Below are 24,317 nucleotides of genomic sequence, written 5' to 3' on the forward strand. Positions count from 1 at the left end.
TGCCATGTCATGTTATACTTGTCAGTTGCCGCGCACATTATACTTCGTGGTTTCGCGTATCTTGGGTGCAATTAGTCACGATCATTTACGTAACTACGGTTTGAGATATCAAGTGAAATGAGTTTCATTTACAGATAAAACATCGTCAAACTATACTTTGGACTATAGATTCAACGACTAAAAAATTGTATCCTTCGTCGGATTATAATTTTAACTTTACGTATAAATCTTACATAATTAATTAATCAAATTCGAAACAAACAAATTAAACTTCTTATCATCTATTAATTTGTATCTTTCAGCTAACCGTTACCAGAGAAATTAAAGATATAACATCGATATTAAAATTAGCAAATAACAAAGAATATTCTTTCTGTAAAATCTTACGCTACATCGCTGATAAAAAATATTCAATGTTAATTGTAAGCAATTCTGATTTTCACATTTATATTGAGTGTGTTCTTCGTATTAAATCCACATCATATTAAATTCAAGATAAAATAACCACATGTAGCAGAACAATCTACGTTGTAAATACGAGTGATGTTTCTATCAGAGATTACAACTATGTAGTATAATATAATACATGTTTATTCGCGAAGTTAGAAACATACATTTGGTGTAAAATAAATTTTCCTACATGCGTAGCATTCAAAGTTGAAACTATTAAAATTATATCTATTTTAATTTATTCATTTTCATAAATATCGCTCTCATATATAACTGTCTTATTTAACTTACATATTTAGCCATTTTCATGGTAATTTTATCTGACAGCACTTCATCATATATGAGTCGTATTTTGTGAAAGATCATCTTACGCATACGATTTTCAAAAATAGGGAGAAGAAACACAAATCATTTCGTTATATTATATTAAATATGTAGAATAATCTACATCTCATATATATACATAAATGTGTATCCATATATACACACATTTATACATATGTATAAAAAAAATTTTATATTTAAAGCAATTACGATAAATAATAAAATACAAAGAAATATTAAATTCATCTAACAAATAAACGGAAATGAAATAACGGAAATAAACAAAAAAATTTGCTCGCATAAATTTATAGTTAAAATAATTGAAATAAGTCTAAAAAAAATTTTTCAAATATTTGTTTTTAATCAAATTAAAAAGCAATGAAAATCGTATTTATTATAAATATTCAGATTAACGTTACATAAATACGGAGAAAGCGAAGAGGAGGCTTCGCAAGAGAATATCTGGCAGGGAATTTCGAAGGTGCCTATCATCCAATTCGAGATAAGCTCTGGCAATTCCGAAAGCAACGAGCCTAGCAACGTCGAGTCAAATCAAATCCTCTCAAATCCTCTCCCCCCCCCCTCTCTCTCTCTCTTTCTCCCTCTGCTCTCCCTCTCTCACTCTCTTTTTGCTTCTCGTGGTTTAAATTAACGCTTGCGCAATAGTCGGTTAGATTGGCGGCCTGTGTTTTATTGAATTTATGATAAATTGCTTTCGAAACTCTCATCCTGCGGTGCGAGCAACATCCAAAAGCGAAAAAAGAGAGGAAGAGAAAGAGAAAACCGTCTCCGCACTTAACCCGTGAAAAAAAGAGGCCGCAGAAATCTCTTCGTAAATCATAGTAACGACTGCGATTAAGATCGCGGCGATTCTTTTCACGAGAAGGGAAGAACCTACTGAATACATTTAAAACTAACGCTCGCGATACGCGGCATTAGCGCTGGTAATGATCGATGAATGTACAAATCCGACAACGGAAGAGGGTAATCAGCATTACATCAAATCTGCGGGTGTTATTAGATTTTCCCGTTTCCGTTTTTCCATTCTTATTGCTATTAAATAAAAAGCCGGCTAAATCAATCTGGACGAGAGTCTGCTCAAAAACCTGATTGATTACATAAGCAATTCCTTTCGCAAAAGGAAAAATGCTGAATAAGTACTTTGCACATTTTTTATTCACTCTTGTAAATATATAATAAAAGATGCAATTGTTTCTGTGAGAAATATTTTTGCCAATGAAATTTCCACCAATATTCAATTAATAACGTGTGATAAAAATTCATCTTAATTTATATCACGCAACAATAAAGCTGAAAAGCGTGGCAGCTGAAAAAGAACTCGAATGATAAACCTATTCGGTGCAAAATCAGTATTTACGCTGCCTACACGGCTCACAAACTGGAATGGACACACGTCGAATGAATCGGTCGTCGCGTTGCGCATCATCGATTTAATCGTTTCTATAGGATCCAATGCGTGCTCAGTAAAAAAAAATTGCGAGGTTCCACAATACGTTGCAGTATTTTTTTTCCATATATACAAAAGGAAAAAATGATAAAAATACAAACGTACTAAAGCCAAAGTCGTTATTGCATTTTTATTACAATTATGAAATGCTTTGGATCAGTAATTTTGATCAAAGGCAAATAAATTCCATATGAAAAACACTATCTAGAAATGTCAGATATGACAAATGTTTTACAGAATGTAAAAAAAATGATTGACGATTTCATATCTGCGCAATTTTTATTATTCACCGATAAAAAAATGTAGATGTACTTCTCTTTTCACAGCGAGAATATATTTTATATCTGCGGAACGCTAGTCATCGAAAAGGTCGAGAGCCATCACTTTAAGGACAGACATGTTGCAAATTCTACGCCATCCACTCATTGTCTCACGATATCGGATCTTCATTGTTATACCCTTGGATAGGTCACGAGTTTAATAACTCCAGTTAGCGCCGTATTGCCGGCGATGCTCCCTAACATCGATTATTGTACGCTCGATCCCGTAAGGGCTTGTTACGATAGTGTGGCTTATTTGCTCCACTGAATTAGCAAGAACAGTAAACTGTGACGCCAAGTAAAAGATGTTGATAATCGCCTATGTGACTCGCGCCTTCTTTTTGGAGATAAAGAATTCTTTAGAAGCCGACGAATCGGCAAATTGCTTGAAATTTCATTACGACTTCATATAATCGTATTTGCTTAATACGAAAAATTCTTATTTTATCATTTCTGATAGAGAAACTGATGTGTTCCTGAACGTCCCTATCTTAGATTTCAAAATTAAACTGTATGTAATTTATTATTACACAATATAACAACTTTTGTATTGCATGTATTGTAATATATATTTGCTAAAATAAATGTAAATGAATATAAATAAATGTAAATTAAATTTGCGTAAATTGTTTGAATATCAAATTGAATAATATATATATATATATACAACGAGGATATTAAAATTAAATTCAGAAATAAAAATTTTATGAAAGACTACCATTTTTTCTTCTCCGCAAATCTCGTAAAAAAACAAATTACTAGAGTATTACGTTAAATTTCTTTTTTTCCTCATTTATTTTCGTAAGTAAGTAATCCCTGAAACGTCATCAAGTATCAATAAATGAACATATTGGTGGGATATAAAGCCGGTGTAAATGATTACGGGCTTGATCAAGATATATGGCGGATTATAAGGGTCAGTCATATTTTACGTTACAGCATACAGTTACGGTGAAATTTTTCTGCCATGAGTATCGTGGAATCTGACGACTTCAGGCATGCTTGCCACGTGATTGCATCACATTTATCTTCATACGAAATCGTAAAGCTCACGTGCGGCCATTTCTCCCTTGAGTGTTGCGTCATTCAATGTTACGGTTACCTTTGATGGTATATTCGTGCGACTGGTCATTTCATAGATCGAACTTTCATAAAAGCTTGCGACAAACTTACGTTCCAGGCATTACACGCAGTTCACGTTTATTTATTTGTATAACGTTGTTGTATTTGTGATTCTTGTCACGTAAAATAATAAAATTTTAAGATAAGAATTTTTGCGGTAATTAATACGTGTTTGATACCAGATATATTTAATATAACATGTATAATACAAAAATTACGAAGCGTTCCATCATTAACATTAATTTGATTAAAATTTTTAATCTGATCGTTCTAGCTTAAAATCCAGCAATTTGCAGAGCATTTTAAATTCAAGATTTTGTAACTCGTGTTATTTTAAAGCAAAGATTTCGTATATCTCAATGTGAAACTTGAATGCAATGCACGTGTCAAAGCTGAAACAATTAGCCTAATATGTAATGCATATATGCATACACATCTCGCATATAATGCATACGTGATACGTGATACGTGATACGTACATATATACAATTTTTGGTAGTATTACACAGAGTACGCGCAGTAATTATACGTAACTGCAATTTCTTGAATTCCTAGAAATTGCAGCAGGATTGCTCAGTGTAATATCGGAATTATACGTGCAATGAGTTGCAGCAATCGATTGCGCGGAAATAGAACTCGCTTTAATTCGTGCAATTCTAACGAGCACAGCATCTGATTCTTCTACTAATTTTTAGTCTCCCCAGATAATATCAATAAAAGATTGTACCTTGCCATATTGGAATACATCGATCAATGGAACCCACGCAATGTATGCATAATTAATCAAATTATCAATCAAAGTCTCCATCATCATCAAAATACATTATAATGTGGACATTAAGCTTATTAAAATTATTGTATTTTTTTGTTGATTATAAGTGTAAATTATAAAGAAATTTTATACATGTCATAATATAATAAATTGTCATTAAATTATTCATTAATTATGGAGAATTCATTACAGTTGCTTAAATGTCAAAATAACAGAATTGATACAAATTGATATGTGATTGTAAAACACTGACAGTTTCTCAGATAATTGAACAGAGTATTTAGATCTTTATATTGAAAAAAAGAAAAATTTAAGAATTTTTTGCATGTGTTTATCTACACACACGATTATAAAAAAGTATCTAGCATATATATTTTTTTACAAAACATAAAGCTTGAGCATCAACTTATCGATATGCTTGATCATTTCAGGTAAATGTGCATCGTATATTACGTTTCGCGATAGAAAATGCAAAAGTCATTTCCTTAGGTCATCCACCGCAAGTAACGGACTATTTCGCTGGCATCATCGGCGTTATGTTCTACGACAGCTGCAAAACTTCAGCGAAACTTCCGTAATAAAACGAGGCCAAAGAAGATGAAACTCGCCATGAACTCCCTGCCTTCATCTCTCTCCCAAGCTCCTAAGCACTGACGCTTTTCTAAGCACGAGAGTGTACAACCGGTTGTGTGCTCCTTTTCGATTCAATTACATTAGAGGATGTCATGAATCCTTCTTCTTTTCAAAATGGTATCTTCTAGCTCACCTTCGCCAACAACCGTCCGCTTTTTTCCTCTCGTTTCTCCCTTTTTTTTTTACCTTCCTATCTTTTAAAGTGCCGCGCGAGAGATCGACCATATCATCAATGAGTCTCATAAATAAATACTGCATTTACAATATGTTTACCAATGCTTTTCAAAGTTTAAACTTTTATTACAACCTTTCATATTCCGATCTTGTATATTCTTATCATCCCCATAAAAAGCACATATAAATTTTATTGAATAAATAAATATATAAAGAAACTAATTTTTTATATTTATAAATATACAATTTTACAAAACCTATACTTTTCTCGTTTAAATAATATATCAAAAATTGTTATGTGTACACGTGACATTTCTGATTTGCCAACATTTCTCTCTTGATGAAAATCCGTCGGATTAATATCAGTTTGCACTACTGAAATCGATACAAATCAGTACAGCAGATCCCCTAATTATTCTCTCACGATTTCACTTTTACAAAGTTACTTATCTTGTAATAATAAATGAAATTACCAGTTTTAAACAATGTATAATGACAAGATCGGATGCTTTTGATGAAAATGATGTAGCATGTCAATTTCAATCAACTTCTTATGTATACACGGCTCTTTTATCTTAAGATATTCTTAGGGCCACATTCCCTTGAATACACGTGGCATTATCGATACAAAGAAGCAGACAGGGTTGAAATAGCCCTTATAAACAGCTTGACTGAGTGCAAAAACCGCATAGCGTCGTTTAAACGCTTGGAAATTCCACGCGTCATCCGACTCGCTACACGTACATCTTTTTATCGTCGCTATGAGGAAAACGGGCATAATTTCGGAGACAGGGTTACTAACCCCTATACGTTTGCTGTGTTAGTGGAAGGCACTTCGGTCCTTTCCAGGTCGACTGGACCAACCAAATGATTAATGGGCAGACACTAAAAAAAAACCTTTCATCCATCTTTCGGCCCCTTAGCCTCCCATATTCTCCCTCTGTCTCTCTTTCTTTTCCTCTCTCCCTCTTTCCACTGTTTGTCTTCCGTTCGTTGCCCTACGCTTGTCCAAGGACACACAATCACGGAGAATAGCAAAGAACAAAAATGGCGAAGGACGAATAAACGGATTTATCGTGGGGCATCGTTTGCAGGGTATGCTTGACAAATTTTGGATTCTCTTAACGTTCAACTTTATTCTCTCTTCTCTCTCTTCATTTCCTGCTGCCACCATCGATGTTCATCCGTCGGTGATGGATAGTCGTGAGAAAATGAAAAGCCGTTTTTGATTTATTGCTACTCGATCTTCTCACGTGCTATTTTCGGAGGAAGCATGCGTAGCGAATACGCGACTAATTATAAGTAACGGAGCTCCGGAGCATCGTTCTCCAATTATCTCGCTGCAAGGAGCGAGCTAGAGACGCAAAAAGGATAATGTGTAATCGCGCGTACATTAATTATCGCGCAGCCTCGTGAAATTGCTTCGAGTAATATTCTAAAATATTAGCACAAGATGCTGCGAAAATGAAGATTTAAGCGACACAAAGAAAGTTGTTACGGACATTACTCTTGATGATTTAAAATTATTAACTTCAGCTTTATTATATTATCATAATTTTTTGTTAATATATTCCAAAACAAAATAAAAAAAAAACAGTAGAATACAACAGAACGAAATCGTCGTTTTATTTGAAAAAAATGTATTAATTTAAAAAAATAGTATTTTTTCAAGAATGTAATGCATACATGCTTTTACAATGAAATCCTTTAGAAAAATTGCAACCATTAGTAGAAGAGAATAAAACGCAATGAATAAAGTTGGAACAATTCAGAATATTACCTCATCATATTTATACGTAATACACGCAGTTATATCACCAGCTCTTTCTCTCTCTCGCTATTTTTATAGAAAATTAAGCAGCAATTTAAATGTAGTGAACAAAACTATTATTTAAATTTGTAATTTTTTCCCATAATTTTCAGAATTTTTCCAAATACGGATACTCTATTTTCATTTTGAATAACATTGAATTAATATCTCACGATTTTTTAAAATAATTTAATATTTTTAATTTGTGATTGGACACGATAATTTCAATGTTCCCTTTTTGTTACAATTTTTTTAATAACAAAAGTATAAATTGATCAGGCCGACTGTGTTTAAAAACAAAAATTTAATCATTTAGAATGCATTTAAAAACAATCCTTGAAAAAATGCATTCAAGGCCTGGCACCGCCCATCCTCGTCTCTCGTGATGTAGTCCATTAATTCATAAAAGAAAAGAATAATTTTGTGATTGCAACATTTCGTCAGTTAAAAGCTCAAACATGCACCCTGGCATCATTTTGTCTCACTCGATCAATTTATAAACAGCATTTGTAAAGCTTTCACATATATAATCTCATTATTTTGCAAAACAAGTATAATTTTTAATTGAATTATAAAAAAACTCTTCCTATGATAACAGTCGTAATTTTAGACAACTAGAAATATTTAAGAAAATATACACAATAAAGCATTTTTTAATGAAATATTATAGATATAAAAATAAGTTATATTTTTGTTGTGGATTTACTTCATGTCTCTTTTATTTATTTCTCCGATATCCACAATTTAATGTCAAGTACTTATGATTTTTGCCACGTTTTCATATTCAGTATATCCACTCTGATTTCAGCATTCCTCTCCCTCGACACATCTGTTCTGCGACCCGTCTTGTTGCTGACCGCTATTCTAGCTGTCAAGCGACATGACCAACTTCGCTACATGTCTGCGGCGGGGCGGTGTAGCTACTTATTAATGGGAAGACTTGTTGCTCCCTCACGATACTACAGTTGTAGTTCGGTTGTACATAGTTCCGCGCAACTGTTTCTCCCCAATTTTGATGAAATACGTCCTTTTCATATGTGTTTTATAACAAGTTTGCGAATAGGAAGACTCGTAAAATTAGCTCAATTTATTTTACTCTTACATTGCCACGGTTATAACATATATGTATCTAACATATATGTCAAAATGTATCTAAAAAAGATAGTGAAATAATATAAATAAATAGTAATAATCAGTAAGCAATGTAAAATAATGACAAATAAAAAAAATTGTAAAACTTGTTTAAAAATGTTTTCTAAATTCTTAAAAAAATATTCAATTTTCATTATTATAATACATATTTTGTATACAAGAAAAATTTAATACTTAATTTCGAAGAATATCAAAAATTTCGCGATCAAGAAAACAAACATGTCGACTGTCATTCCTTTCCACTTGAACGTCTTCTCTCGACTAGAACCGTCTGCCAATTCTAGTACGTTTTCCGTGTATTGGTTGCAACAGAGCCGAATGTATTTTTCATGAAGCCGCAATAAAACTTGCAGCGACGAAAGTCAATAATGGTAGACCGGTGGCTTGTATAAGATACACTCGTATACTCACAAAGTGAACCATTCCACGCGTGCTCGTTATAACGCGCGAAAAACCAACAAATTATCTCACACACGTTTAATTAATTAATGTATTTTACTAACTACCTGCAAAAGATTAGTACACATTTTTGTTTTAATATGCAACAAGTTACGTTATACGCAAAAATTATGTTTATAACATGATAGCATTAACAACGTTACTTCGTTTTTTTTATTACTCTAAAAATATCATCATACATTGCAATTAATTATCTTGTTAATTGTCATCCACTTAATAATTCTGCTTAATGGACACATAAATCATAAACATTAAATGCACAAATTATATATGATATAAATTGTAAAAAGTAAAGTAATTTTTAGTATTTTTAAAACTACTTAATTTTTTAATAAAAATTTTAATTGAAGTAATTAGAGTTTCAGTGGATAAATAAATTATCTCATGTTAAAAACAAAAACATTTCAAAAATTAAATTTCAAGATATATTTGACGAAAATTAAATTTCTAATATGCAATTGCATAATAAAATCTTATTCCTATCATAATTTTAAGTAAACTATATTTTAACTTTAAATTTAATTTAAAAATTTATCAAGATGTATAGAATTAAAAATCTGTAAATATAACATAAGGTTACCATTTTTTTAAATTACAGTAATTATAATGGTAATGGTATATAATCTCGCTATTTTGTGAGAAAAAAGAAAAAAACGAATTAAAAGGAATTGATCTTTCGAGACTTTTTGCAATAACAATAAAAAAGAGTTTTTTCGGATATGAAAAGAAACGACGGAAGTTGGAAAATACGACCACGAGAGATAATTAGAAATGATCTATCGATCGATTCAGCAATGGTGCCGCATATTAATTTAAAATAGAACCGATCTGAATTATTTCCGTTCTATTACCGATAGGAATCGCAGCTCGGCGAGGCCACTAAACGCGCCGACGATTGAAAACGAACGGCCGTCGTTAATCTCGTCATCATAGTGTGTCGCAAATCTCTATCTATTAACGAGGTCTTTCGGAATTAATCTCGAATCTGAATGTCCAAGATTGATGAATGCTGCCAGTAGCACTGGCACGAAAATGCAGATAAATTGAAATGAGTCAATTAAAATCTTTATATTATCCTAATGCTTTAAGAATAAAGACGCCCAATAAAAAATTTCTTTTAATAAACATTATAATAATAAATAATTTTGTAATATAAATCTCTCTCTATACAGATTTATATTAATCCAATATTAAGCAATATGTATCTATAAAATCATAGTATCATGTGATACATTTTGTATGTCATTCAAGACACTTATTCCTAATAATGTCATATTGCAAAACTTATCAAATAACATATGAAAGTTCATATTTAATTCACATTTAGCGCTAAATGTAGCAGTTTAATTTTTCCCTCCTGTTTTCATTGAAAATTATCCTTATATTAAACAATTAAAACTATAGTTTATCGTAGCTCATAATCGCGGGGGCCAATTTAACTATGAGCTGAGATTATGTGTTTTACGCGTGCATTAGCATGTTTTTTTTGGTCATTAAAAAAGCCCTTGGCGGAGTGGATAATGTTTCGTCGCTTACATTGTCACGTCGAAACGATAATACGTTAATGGCTTACGTTGCATAATCAGGGAAGTTTAACAGCCACCGCCGAGGCGTGAGAACGAGACGATCGAGATGGCGGCGCCAAGACACCGTGGAAATTGTACACTTGGGTGAAAATACCGAAAACATTCTCGTGGATGGTATTAAAATGCTCTTTTCTCAATTTTTTTCTATCATCGCGTGGTGGTTTCGAAGAGAATCAAGCGTACATAATATCGGGTCATATTGTATTTCAAACATAGATTCTCTGACGAATGAGCTATCGATTTTTGCTCAATGAATACTTGACAAGTGACCTAATTTCAAAGATACGTAACATTAGAAATTAATTCAGAAATATACGCGTTGAAATATGTAACATCTGGAGCTGACCAGCCTTTCAAGAAGAAACTTTTTGTAAAGAAAAAAATTTTGATACATATTACATTAAACTATCAACTTTTATCTTTACACACACACACACACATATACTATATTTAATCGAGAAAGTATAAAACTACGTGATGAAATAAAACTGTAAAGGATTATGTTAATAAGCAATTTATAATAAACAATTTCATAGACAGACATTAAAAATTGTTTGATCAACCCAGACTTTTTAACGTATCTTTCTTTTTCAGCAGCTTCTGAAGCAGTTGCATATTTATTACACATTTCTATCTAAATAACTCTGATGGACTACACTTCAAGTGTATGAAATGTTTTATCCAGTGTTATTGCAGTAAAACATCTCTCTTTCCCTGATTTGCTGAAATTGCGCTTTATCAAATACAGTGCTTTCTAAAGTGTCTTTTATGACCAGAAAACGAGTAAAATACAAGACTAATAGAGCGTTGAAATTATTCTTTACATATATGAATATTTACTATTTGTAAAAGGATTAAAACGCCTTATGAATATACGCAGTGTAATGCCATTATGGAGGAAAAGTTTCATGCACGATGTCTTGGATAAATTCCGAGTTAATTTTTCCTCCGCAAAAGTGCAACGGAAAAGTATCATATGTCGTAAATCCCTTTACTTTGTTCATTAAAGATTGTCAGAATTAAAAACTTTATTAGAACTGTATTAGACGTGTCCTAATTTTATTAGAACTGCTCTCGAATAAAGGATAAAATATCGTCACGTATTACTTTCATAAAATTGAACTTTTGCGAATGCTGTATTCTTAATCCTTTTTATCCCGTAAAATATGAATGCCTCGATATTGAAACAACGATCATTTTTTTTTCTAAATTGATATTTAACATTTTATGATATATTATGATATATCTCCACATAACATGATTTTAGGCTACCATGTAAATGTCCATATATATGTTCGTATATGTACGTATATACTTGTGTGTATATACATATATTGAATCGGAAGAGTAATAAACACACACGCAACATATATATACCTGGTATATATATTAGATCAGAGAAGTGAAAGGATGATGAGATAGAGGAGCCAGGCGCCATGTCTCCTTTCTTACACAACCCCTCCAGACAACAACGACCAAATATAGCTTCGCCGATATGGAAGCTAATGAACCAATTACACGTAATAGGACCGCCGCCTTCGAAGAACGATTGTCTCGGCTTTCTCGGCTGCTTCAAGGACTCTCGCTATGCAAACAATGCCCTCGACGAGGGACGTTGCAATGGCCTGCACTCGATCGGTATCAAATCGCATTTTTAATTGGAGTCGAACGCTATCGCATGGTTCGCAGAATAAAAAAGGTAATATTTCCTATGTATGCGATGCACAATAATATTACGCGCTATTTATTAATTAGGAAACGGCGCGTTAAAGATTTTCCGGGAAAACCAAATTAGCATAAGTACTTTATACAATCAAAGACTAAAATATATTCAAAGAATTAAATATAATCTTTTATAGAAAAAATATAGATCTTAAAGAATTTTAACTTTTGCAAAATACGTCGCTATTAACTTTTAGATATAATAAATTAAACGACAATTTATTGATATGATGCTAATTAAAACACACAATTAATTAAAATACCATTTTACAACATAGCAAAAATAAAAATAAGAAAAATAATTAATATAATTAACATAATTAAGAAAAATATTATCAATTTTTTTGTTATCAATATATCTGGCCTTAAATAACTCAACAATTCTCTATTTTTTGTTAGTAATTAAATTCTTAAACTACCAAATAAATTCTTCCAGACTAAGCTAAATGCCTGGAGGTCGGATTAGAGTCTAAGACTATAGCAATATTCTTAACGCTCAGTAAATCGGATTTCATGATGGAAAGTTCGTGTCCTGAGTATCCGTCGTTAGTCTCTTACGGTTCTTACGTTAATTGCTGGTAGAGCCTTCTTGATTTCCGTCTTTTTTCTATGAAGCAGGCTTTACTGCTTCTCGTAGGAAACCCCAATACAACTTTCGTAATTCATGCGATTTGCTTGAGTTCTACTTAAGTTTGGTCGGCATGTCATAACATTAATTAGTAAGCGGCGTAGTTTCCTTACGTCGCTAGTAAGAAGAAAAGAGACCAGAATTACAAGAGTTCGTTGCAAGTAGAACGAAAAGTGAAATAAATTATCCGGCTAACAAAAAGTTCCAATGGATCCCTTCCTCGTACACAAGCGCGAAGCAAATGCGTCAAAATTTATCAACTTTACACACACACACACACACACGCGCGCGCGCGCGCGCGCACACACACACACACAAAGTGAAAGCACAAGGGATTCAAGGGTGCGCCGTTACTTTTTATGGCTATGACGTTCCAGAAGACTCCCGGTGAAAAAACGGCACGCGTGCCGTCTATATTTCTGACAGCAGGAAAGACATTCGTGTAAATGAAACACAATAATGTACAAACGTACACGCTAGTAACTTCACGGCAAACCGCAATAAAGGACTACCACCAATCTTTACAGCAATATTAGTCTCATTAATCAGACCCAGATCTTCCCTGAATTTCAGAATCTCAACTAGCTAGAATAACTTCCGAACTTTAAGGTAGAATTCAATTACTTAGTTCTCCAATGCTTGGAAATATTTTTTTTATAAAGAAAAACGAATCTCTGCATAATTTCGTAACAGTAAAATAAAAATAATAATATTCATCAATAATGAAAATTTCTATCTTTTACACTTGATGAAATAAAGACGTCCCTGTAAGCAACATATTAAATCGACAGTGCAACATACGAAAAAGTTTTATAATTAATTAGAAATAAATAAGTAAAAAAAAAATAAATGTAACATAGCTAAATGATTTGCGACATTGTTTCTAAAGTTTTTAAAGAAGCAACTTATTTTGATTTAATTTAATATTTTAATAGTATTTAATATTTTAGTAGTTTAGTAGTAACAGTATCAAAATTATTTTTATCCATCTTATTTATTCAAAAAAGAAAATAAATGTCTTTTTTTTTATTTCGTAAACACATTTCAACGCGTTTTCTCATGCCAACTACTTTACAACAAGATTTTAACTTGGAAACGAAACTTTTCCAAGATACATGTTTATTTAAACTTAACATTTTCATGCGTGGAACCCATCCCCATTTGTGACGTCAATCTTCTATGTCGTCCCTACTATGTTAGACTACGTCCCTTTACTAACGGCTGAATTTTGCAAAGGAAATATTTCGTGGTTAATATTAAAGCCAATATATACACCGCAAACTTTGACTTATATTCCATCATGTAACAGAAAATATATCCCTTTAGTCACTAATGCATCTTTAATATTTTTCCTGTCGTAATATTTGTATAATAATTCTTATAATAATATTAGTTTATAATTGGTTTTATATCACATTCAAGAATCAAGATGCAGATTGCTATATATTTTAAAGACTTATCTTCAATAAAAATTATTTCTACACAATCATTTACTGCACCCTCGTATATTTCTCGCGATTATTGACTTTTATTCTATCTAGATACAGATAAAGATCTGTACATTCCATCATAATTCTATTAAGTTTAAGTTTCCTTCATTTTAACAATAATAAGATATAATTTTAAAAGCATATTTTACGTTTTCATTGTCATAAAAGTAGAATAGAAACTCAATATATCTCAATATATAAAAATCACCAAGAGCAAATAATGTGGATGGACTGACAAAGATGAAAACATAGGATTAAAGATGTGATAAAATGCAGCAATGTGAAGATTGGCAGGTAATATCCTAATCTTTTTTCTTCATTACCAATTTTCACGCTGAATCAAACTGACTTCGACACGCAGAGTGGGATCTACTCTAGTTAATGAAGTCTTGGAATTATCTCCATTGAGAATGGTGAGTCAATCGGGGTCTTAAACGCTCCTTCATATAGCCCTACGGAAGGGCAGATATATTTAGGATATTGCCTCGTGATCACGCGGGCTGCAGCTACTCTCCGAAATTAGTAATCAAGTTCCATTCCGATAAAGCATTTAAGCACGGCTTATTCTGTGTGAAGCTTCGTACTCATCGCATATGCACTGTACGCAATTTTGAAATATTATCGATCGAATATTAAGCCTGCAAATACGTCACATATCAGGCAATATAAACGACAATATTTTCCTTCAGCGACTTAAAGATTCAAAAGCATATAGCAGATTATGAGCTATGCAATTATTCACATTGCACATCGCACATATTGTGCAGATTTATAACAAAGAAAATTTGACACATTTTTATAAAAAAAAATTCCTAGCTGAAACAATGATTCTGGTGTTAATAAAATTTAATGTATAAAGCAAATAAAAGAAATAAAAAAATAATAATATAAACGAGCCAATGCCAGTTGTTCTTCCAAAAACATTTGCTTTAAAATGAAATAAACAAATGTTTCAGCTTATTATCTTCTTCGGTGTCAATAATGAAATTTAAACGCACGCAATATTTTTCAAAATACATAAACGCACGTAATTTTACAACATATTAACAGATTGTTAGATAAGCTGTAGGAAAAACGGTAATAAATGAAGTCAAACATTTTGCAATAACGAAATGTTGTAAAATTATGTGCATTCATGTATTTTGAAAAAATTACGTGCGTTTAAATATTATTGAGACCGAAGAAGGCCTGATGACAAGCTGTAACATTTGTTTATTTCATTTCAATATATGTTTTTGCATAACTGGCGTTGGCTCTTTTTGCTCCTTTATATTTCAATTTGATATTTAATCATCGGAGCCTTTATAATTTTTATTTTTCAATAATGTATGATTTAAATGAATAAGCAATCTATGTTAATAATCTACATTTAGCAATAAATATGACAGTTTAATTCCCAGTTCGAAATATGTGCGATTTTCATATAAAGTAAATAAAACGTAAAACAGACAATCACATTTTGTGTTAAATCTAGGTCGTAGATACTACCATTATTCTATATTTCCTGAATCTCTAGCTATCCACCCTTTTCTTACACTATGTTATGTTGTTAGGGCTTACCGAATACATTCATAAATGAAAATACGAAATTTTAGTAAAAGTTACCGGTGCGAAAGCCTTGAATTGCTAAAACAATGTATGATTAATAAAATAATTTTTACAATTTTAGTTTAGTTTTTTGTGAAATAGATGATCACAATAAATGATGACACATTTTTTCAAAAATTCACATTATTACTGAAACATTATATATTCGAAACAATGTACGCAGTTTGTGAAATATTTTAAATAATAATAAGTCACTAGTAAGAAGGCAAATAATAGTACTTTGACCGGTGAAGCGTGCTGTTTTTACCGAAATAATGCCGTCCCCGTTTTATGGATTTATACATATAACTTCGCGCCAGATCGGCTTCGGACTAAATAACTCCGTTGGGTGTTGATTTAATTCAATCCCGCCGTGTACCGCGTAAGTACATTCGTCGAAGACCTATGTATACGTATACATGTATAGTATACACATGTACATCCGGTACTCTACGTCCTATGGCGCGGCGCTTTTAGGATCCTGCGGCGTGTACCAGGACGAAGGATGACAAGGCGTCGCGGGGTAGTCGGAAGAGGGTGGCTCAGGAGGCCGTGGCCCATTTTCACGCAATGACGTCAAGCCGTATCCCCGCATACGTCACCGGATTCAGTAAATATAGTTTTACCAGCTATGGGACACCGCGTCGCGATCGGCACCGTCCACTTCGGCGACGAGAACCCGAAATTCATGCTCTATGCGCATTTCTGGTGCAGTAGATGCACGAGCGAATGACCACTGAATTTCAATTTCATATTTTTGCAGTTGTATTTCGGTAATAGGAACATAATATTTTTTAATTATTTATTTATGCATTAAAGCATTTATTTATCAAATGGTCATTTCTTCAAGTCTTTGTTCATTTTAACATTGTCCCTTTATTGTTAATTTAAAATAACATTTAGTCTAATTGTTCCGTGAAATTAATAGTTTTCAGAAAATAAATTTGTGTTATCTACTGAAACGTTCGACAATTTCTCTCATATTTTAAAACATATATTGTGTTACTGCTCTTAAAATAAAGAACAGTGACAAGTTTTAATACTGTAGAAAGCATCACTGTAAGCAACATTAGTCCTGATATTTACCGAAGAAACAGGAACTTTGTTTAAACCATAGCGACATCAAATAAAGCAGGCCAGAAAATTGGGTCAACAACATATATTCCGGAATTAAGAGTTAAATCCTTTAATCCCCCGAAAGGTTTAAACCTCTTAAATTCCTAAAGGAATGCTAATTGATATCTGAAATATAAATATTACCGGAGCAATATTTTCACTTAGCAAGAAAAGGTTAAATTGAGTTATTCAAGAGCCCTTCTCTTTAATCCGCCATCCACTGCGCAACTACTCTACGCGCGTAGTCTAACCACATGCGGCCGATGCATGCATCGGCGATCGAAAACAGGTGCAGCGGCCGCCGCGGAAATGTTCCAGGAATTTCCCGGCGGAAGCGGTGCAGTATAGATAGATAGACGTTTATCGGCGCCCTGGGACAATGTCCCTTCAAGCGCTAGATTAGAAATACAAGTTTAGCGACATACATATAAAATAATATAATAAATTAAAAATTAACTATAGATATTGCACAATAACTCAGTTACTATTATAAAAGAACCATATTATGACGTCTTTTTCACTTTAATTATAATATTCCAATTTTATGCACACAAATTTTTATCTTTAGAGCTTAAGCGAACAAATTGAATGGAATGACCTTTGCAAAATAGGCATTGATGCAGATCAAACAGGTCATGTTCCAAATGCTCAACAATCCGCTCAACTACAATTCCCTTCAAAGTCTTAGAAATGGTACACAAAATCAAAATAAGTCTACAGTTGCATAAACATAAGTAATGTTAGTACAGCGTGAATCATAACATTCATGGGAAATGCACAGATGTGTGCTGTTCAACTATCGTGATTAAAAGTACATAAACACTATTGAAGTTTTAAGTGCGCACTTATATTTAATAAGCTCTTCTTATGTTAACACAGTCGTTTCTTTCTAGAGTGTAAATTTTTCAAACATACACATATAAAAAGAATACAAAGACACATAATTCTTTTAAATATATAAACAAAGAATTGATATAAATATCTATTTTTTTAAATATTTTTATTTGTATCATATTTTTACCTTTTATTTTATCTTTCTAATTCTTTCCTTTTTCCCGGGATAAAAGTTATAAATATAGTAAAAAATTATAATAAAAGCAAAACGTAAAATTATCAATCATTAATTATATTTGAAGTCGTGAATAAATAATGCAACGTTACATGCGCAATTATAAAATAAATGAGCTGTCCAGTGCAGCGATGATTTATGGATATTGAAAACACGCTTCTCTACACTCGAAAACATATGTCGATTGTGCGGCCAATGTGGTTCAATAACGGTAAGTGAAATGTCCACTGAATTTTAAGATAACATGTGATTCAACGGCGTTAGGCATTTAGTACGCAATTATTATAAATTAAATTTACACGAAATACACATCAAAAGACATTTCACATACATTTAATTTTGATATCATCTAAAAAGAAGTTTTATTATAAAAAATATCTAAAAAATAAAAAGTATAAGAGACTATTCATTTTCAATTATGTCAATCTTTTTCACTAATATAACAACCAGTTAATGATTAAAAAATAATGATGAATTATATTGATCGTTTTCAAATTATAACCAATTAAAAAACAAAAGTTTTTTTAATTTTATGGATTCCTATTTTTATAAATTTCATATACTGTATGAGATACTTCACCAGAATTTTTTAACTCGAAGAAGAGGAGAAAGTTAGTTGCCAAGATATTTAATGTAAAAACTTTAAAAATCAAAAAAAGATAACATCCCATTAAATTTTGATAGAAAAAACATCATTTCAATTTCTAACTAGAAATATTAACATAAATAATGATAATGATAATAATGATGTATGTTTACAGGCAGAGAAGGTGTTCGTATCTTATATAATAATCTGTTTTACATGACGCATGTATATAGCAAGTTCTGTGAAAATTGTGATAAAATGGTTGTAAATTGCGCGGCTGTTGTAAATAAATAAACACAGCGAACGAAGCAAATTGACTGCTCGAAAAAATGGATCGCGCTGATTGCAGTCATGTCGCAGCTTCACACCAGTATCGCAAGCAAATCCAACGAAGAAGCGTTTATATAACTAGGTCAGAGGATTTTATTTCAGCCTTCATATTCCATCGCGCCTTCGTATAGATGCATTTTTGTATGATTTATTATAGATGTCAATTAAGAACTTTGTAAAAGTTGCCTCTTTAATTACTCTTACTTTAATTTAATGAAGTATGTTGTATCTTTTCTAAATTCCTAGATCTACGATTTTATCTCACTACTAGTATACAATAGTTGTTACGTAACATAGCAATTTATTTAAGTTTGACACGACTTTTCTGTTTGAAGATACGAGCAGTGGCCAAGGAAACTAAGGTCGTTGAAAAGTCCATTGTCGAGCTTCTACCATACACAACAAATAAAGAACAGCTGAGTCATACTCCGTAGTAACGCCTACACGCGTACTATAACTTACAGTGACGCCCATTCGAATTATGAATGAGCTCTACTCGCCGAAAACTTTAGAACATTATAACTTTGCAAAAAATTGACATAGCGATATGAAGCAAGAACATGTCTAAGATCAATACACCGATAAATTACCTATTCATAGAGAAACTATTAGATGATTCAAAATTGATACGATGATAAGATTGATTGACCAAATATGATTTAAGCCATTTGCTACTCAATTAGCATAAATTAATAAATTTTGAAGTTAAAAATTTATATCTCTCACAGAAAAAAAAGAATTCTAGATATAATACAATTATCTAATATCTTCACTAAACACAAGCCGCTTAAAATTTTGGAATTTGAATATTACATAAACTAAGAAAGAATGATTAAAATTTCTTATACTTTAATCACTTTTAGCTGAAAAATTGACGACACGGCATGATCAAAGTTATTTACTTATTACTTTCTTTAATTTGTTCTGTAATCTATGCTTGCTTATTTCTAAGAAAATATTTGATACGCTTGTGTATATCTCGCTATCCATGCATATCCCCTTGCAATAGATATGCGGTTGTTGTTGGGGGCTGCAACCTCGAGGAACGCCTGCGGGCAAAACTAATGAGCCGCGTAGAAAATGGAAATGACTTCCGAGGCCTAATTTGGCGGGCTGATGGCTGCGGTTCGTGATAACATATAAAAATGAGAGGGAGCATATAGAGATGAGGCTCGATGGTGTGATAACGTAGCCGCATTGCGGCACACGACCACCATGCCTCGAGCTGGCTACATCGCCGAAGCGGCCGTGCAGATTCCCTGCGCCTGAGTCTTCCCAGTCATACTATGTACTACTACCGCCACCACCACACCGCCATCATGTTACTCATCCGCACATCCACCACCGCACATCCACCATCGCACATCCACCACGATAGCGAACCTGAACTAACTTGAGATCTGCTTCACATCTGTGTGTGCAAGACGTACTGCAATCACTAAGATAGGATTGATGTCTCGCGTTAAAAATGCAAGATGAATCTCTAGATGATAAGATCTTGTTCCACGGTTTCCAGAAACCACTCCATGGTGTGGAAAGTGTGTATGCTTTTATAGAGAACTATTTAAATAGAACAATTTTAATACATTGCGGCATTATATTCTAATCATTTATGTCTATCATCACAGCATAATTTATAAAAAATCACAAATAATGCCGTAAAAAGTTTTTAAAAATGTTAAATAATGTCATGTTAGTGTAATATTAAAATAAAAATAAATGGAAAATAAAGAATTTACTTTTTCGATATTATAATGTCTCACATTTTTAACTGCATACTATCGTTAAAAAAATATTTGCGCTTTAATAAAAATAAGAGTAAAACATATAGTTTTGTATAAATAAAAAAAAAGATGCAAAAGTTAATCTCTTGTATTTTATTCTCGCTTTTATGTACTAAAATAATAAAGTACAACGAGTTAACAATCACAAGTACACAAGAGTGTAGTTATGTGTACAACGGTTTTAGATATCACTTTTTAATTAATGCTAGCAATATAAATCCAGAAATAAAAATAACTCGTATCAGCTGACTAAAAACCAATATTTATCTGAATTTTCGTTCAAACAAGCGTCCTTCTTCTAGATAACAGCTCTTTCAATAAGCTAATATTAATATCGCTTAAAAATCAATAAGTTTAAAGTCGCCTCCACATAGGCAATAATGTTATCCCAATGATTATGTGAGAGATCTGTAACTTCTGTTATATTCCATTTCTCTTAGTAGCTAGCTCTGATTAATGGACATACATGTGTTGACATATGTATTACGCGACATACAGCTGCTCACCGCGCATGTAACACGAGTGTACTCGTTAATTGTTTCAAAGTGTCTGTAAGCTTCAGTCCACATACTCGTTAAACATCCAAGCAATTTTGCCGACGCAAATGAGACGCGGAGTCATACGAGAAAAGGTGACGAAGCGCCAAATACGATGTCGTTTGCGTTTAGGCGTATTCACATACAGCTTTAATGAGAATAGTGAGAAATGCACATAGAGAGCTTTTTATGAATTTGGAAGGTCACCGTGTAAGTATTTAGTTATTTCGTAATATAAGTGCACTGCAACACGCAATTTTTACGCAATACTTTCCCGCGGGAAATATAGTTAATAAAACTGAATGGTATAAAAAAAATACAAACTCCGAGAAAAAATGGTATAATATGATCAGATGTAAATATATATGATTAGTTATGAAAAGATCTGATAACATGTAATATTTTATATGATCAAATAAAATTACATATGTTATCAGATCTTTTCATAACTAATTATATATATTTACATCTGATTAATTATATCATTTTTTCTCAGGAAATTTTCATAGTAATTAATAAGAAAAAGCACAAATGAATCCTACAAAAATTTAAATCCTGTAGAAAATGAAATCAGAACTCAGATATCAGGCTTATCTGATTACATTTTAAACATTTAATGTTAATCCACTTTTCAACTTATTTCACAGTTATGCTTTATATAGTTAATTAGAAATATTACACGCGTTACGATGATAATTCTTTTTCCAAGAAAGATTTTTATTAAATTTTTATCAAATTGAGTAAAATGCAGAGAAGCATCAAATAATTCCCTTTTAACACACATCCTACATGTACTGCAAATATATAAAAAATTTGAGAGCAAAATAATCTACTATATTATTTCGTTAGAGATTAAATAGTTAATATCATATTCATCTATTGCAAGCATCGATATAACGACACAGACATCTAGATATGTTAACTTATTCTCTCGCCACCTACGACTCCGTTCCTTTTGTATTTCTGCGCGTAAAAGTTTTCCTTTTTACATGATAAGCATATATTTATTTAAATGACAGCTTTAGAATAAAATGGTTTTATGTAGGTGTGTGAAAAGTTTTTGTCTACCTCACATACTTCCAACGCAGATGCTAGTTTAAAAAAAATTACGATTTTACACTGTAAATATAATTGTGTGTGTGTGTCCTAGAAAGATTAAAAAAACGTTCAAAAGAAAAACCTTTGCATCACTTTCGCTCGACAAAAAAGTCCCTCTTTTTAATTAAATATATTCTCACGCCTCTAGAAGTATTAAAGAATCTTGAACAATTAATATCTATCCTTCGATCGCGTAGAGGACATATAATGAGATGCGAGCGTGTAATTCGAGACGATTTGTAATGAATTGAATCTTCATGCATACACAGCCTTCCTTCAGGCTCAAATAGAACGACAGAATAGGTAAATAGCAGTTGGTGAATGAAAGTACGAGACAGGTTAAGAGGTGGGCGTATAGAGGACAACGCCGTTATCTCTCGTAATTAAACGGACTCGAATCCGCTATCGATCGTGGCTCGTCGAATTAATTCTCGGCTCGCGTTGCTGTGTGCTATGTGCATACGTATAACTGTCCTCTGTATTCGCATTTGCAGTATTCCCGATGAATTGTCATCTCTAGTAAGAAAGTTCTGTTCAGATGTTGAATAAGGAAAATACGACTATGTGCAGCATAAAGGAGACTAATACAAAAGGAGACTAATACAAAAGGAGACTAATACAAAATATTTATTACAAAAAATTTAAGATATATTATGCAACTGTTAAGATAATAATTGCATTTATAATTTCACAAAAATAAAATATTAATATTACGTATTGTAAATAACAATTAAGAAATAGTACACAAATATAAAATGCCAAAAATAATTATTTTTGCAGATCATATAAAAGATATAACGAACAATACAAAATGAGAAAAATGAGCCAAGTGGTTAGAAAATAACAATTTTAAAAGAAAAATTCTTCAAAAACTAAATATTGTGTAGAAATAATGGCATTTTTATAAAAATTCTTAACAATTACACACGTGATAGTAATCATATATTTTTCACGCTTTTATCAAACTAGTAGAAAAAGAGCGTTCAAATCGCGATATGAAATGCGATATCATCGCTGTTTTCAATTTAAAACGTATCGAAAAGCGGAATTCAATGCTCGTCGCGGCATGCGAAGGGTGCACCGCCGACCTGTATATTAAGCAAGGCTGGAATGAGAGGAGCGCGGTGATGATTCGCGAAATGCAATTTGATTTGATTTCTCGAGGCGAGATAGCATGTCGGCGAAAACGAAGATGACCGAAATACAAGTCGATCGCGTCCAATTAATCGCGGCGGCGATGCATATGCATGCGCGCGTACGACCCTGGGAATAACGCTCGTCCCGGCTATTGCGTGCTAGTTATGTATTTATGCAATAGCATTTATGTGCATACGTCCGGCGCACGCTTGGTTATTCGCACGTATATCCGTACAGATGAAACGAAACATCATTCTAGCCTTATCGTCGCGACGAACGCCCGCAGCGAGAGAATTCGCATTGGAAATTTTTAAGTCTACAAAAAAAAAGCACTCGATGGGATGACGAATTCATACCGCGTCGAATGAGACAAGGAGAAAGACAGAAAGAGAGAGAGAGAGAGAGAGAGAGAGAGAGAGAGAGAGAGAGAGAGGGAAACACATCGAATATTAGCATATTTTTATATTTTATGAATGATGCTTGCATATCGTAATTGGCTGTTTCTCGTCATTCCATTTCAGCAAATTACTCGCAAACATGTATCATTAATAGCGCGATCGCAATCGTCTGACGCGCAATTGATCGCGTCGACAGACGACAATTTGCCGTGGTATTTGCCGCAAAACACTACAGATTTCCTCGGGGGATCGAGACGTCGAACGATTACAAGTGCTCCCGCACGAGACATCCTGAGGGTTTAAAGGCACATCAACAACCAATCTATAAACTCACGTTCTCATTATATCTGAGATACGTACTAATTATTTTCTAATTATGAACGATCCCGTAAGCAAGTAACTAATCAGTAGATTTTTTAATACTAACGCATCAAAATGTTTTCAGCTAAATACATAAAGTCCAAGATTAAAGTATTTTAAATACATCGTGATTTCAGAATTCATAAATACAGAATCATGAAAAATTCAATGTTCCCAAAACATATTATGATGATACTTCACTTAAA

At 32.5% G+C, this 24,317-nt stretch overlaps 1 protein-coding gene across 3 annotated transcripts in view; it reads right to left on the bottom strand.

The window, feature by feature from the left end:
• The window catches only part of Task6 (TWIK-related acid-sensitive K[+] channel 6), an 83,967-nt gene that overhangs the window by 12,419 nt on the left and 47,231 nt on the right, over nucleotides 1-24,317 (bottom strand). The window lies entirely within an intron of this gene.

Source organism: Linepithema humile, chromosome 2 (genome assembly GCF_040581485.1).
Source record: "Linepithema humile isolate Giens D197 chromosome 2, Lhum_UNIL_v1.0, whole genome shotgun sequence".
NCBI lineage: Eukaryota > Metazoa > Arthropoda > Insecta > Hymenoptera > Formicidae > Linepithema > Linepithema humile.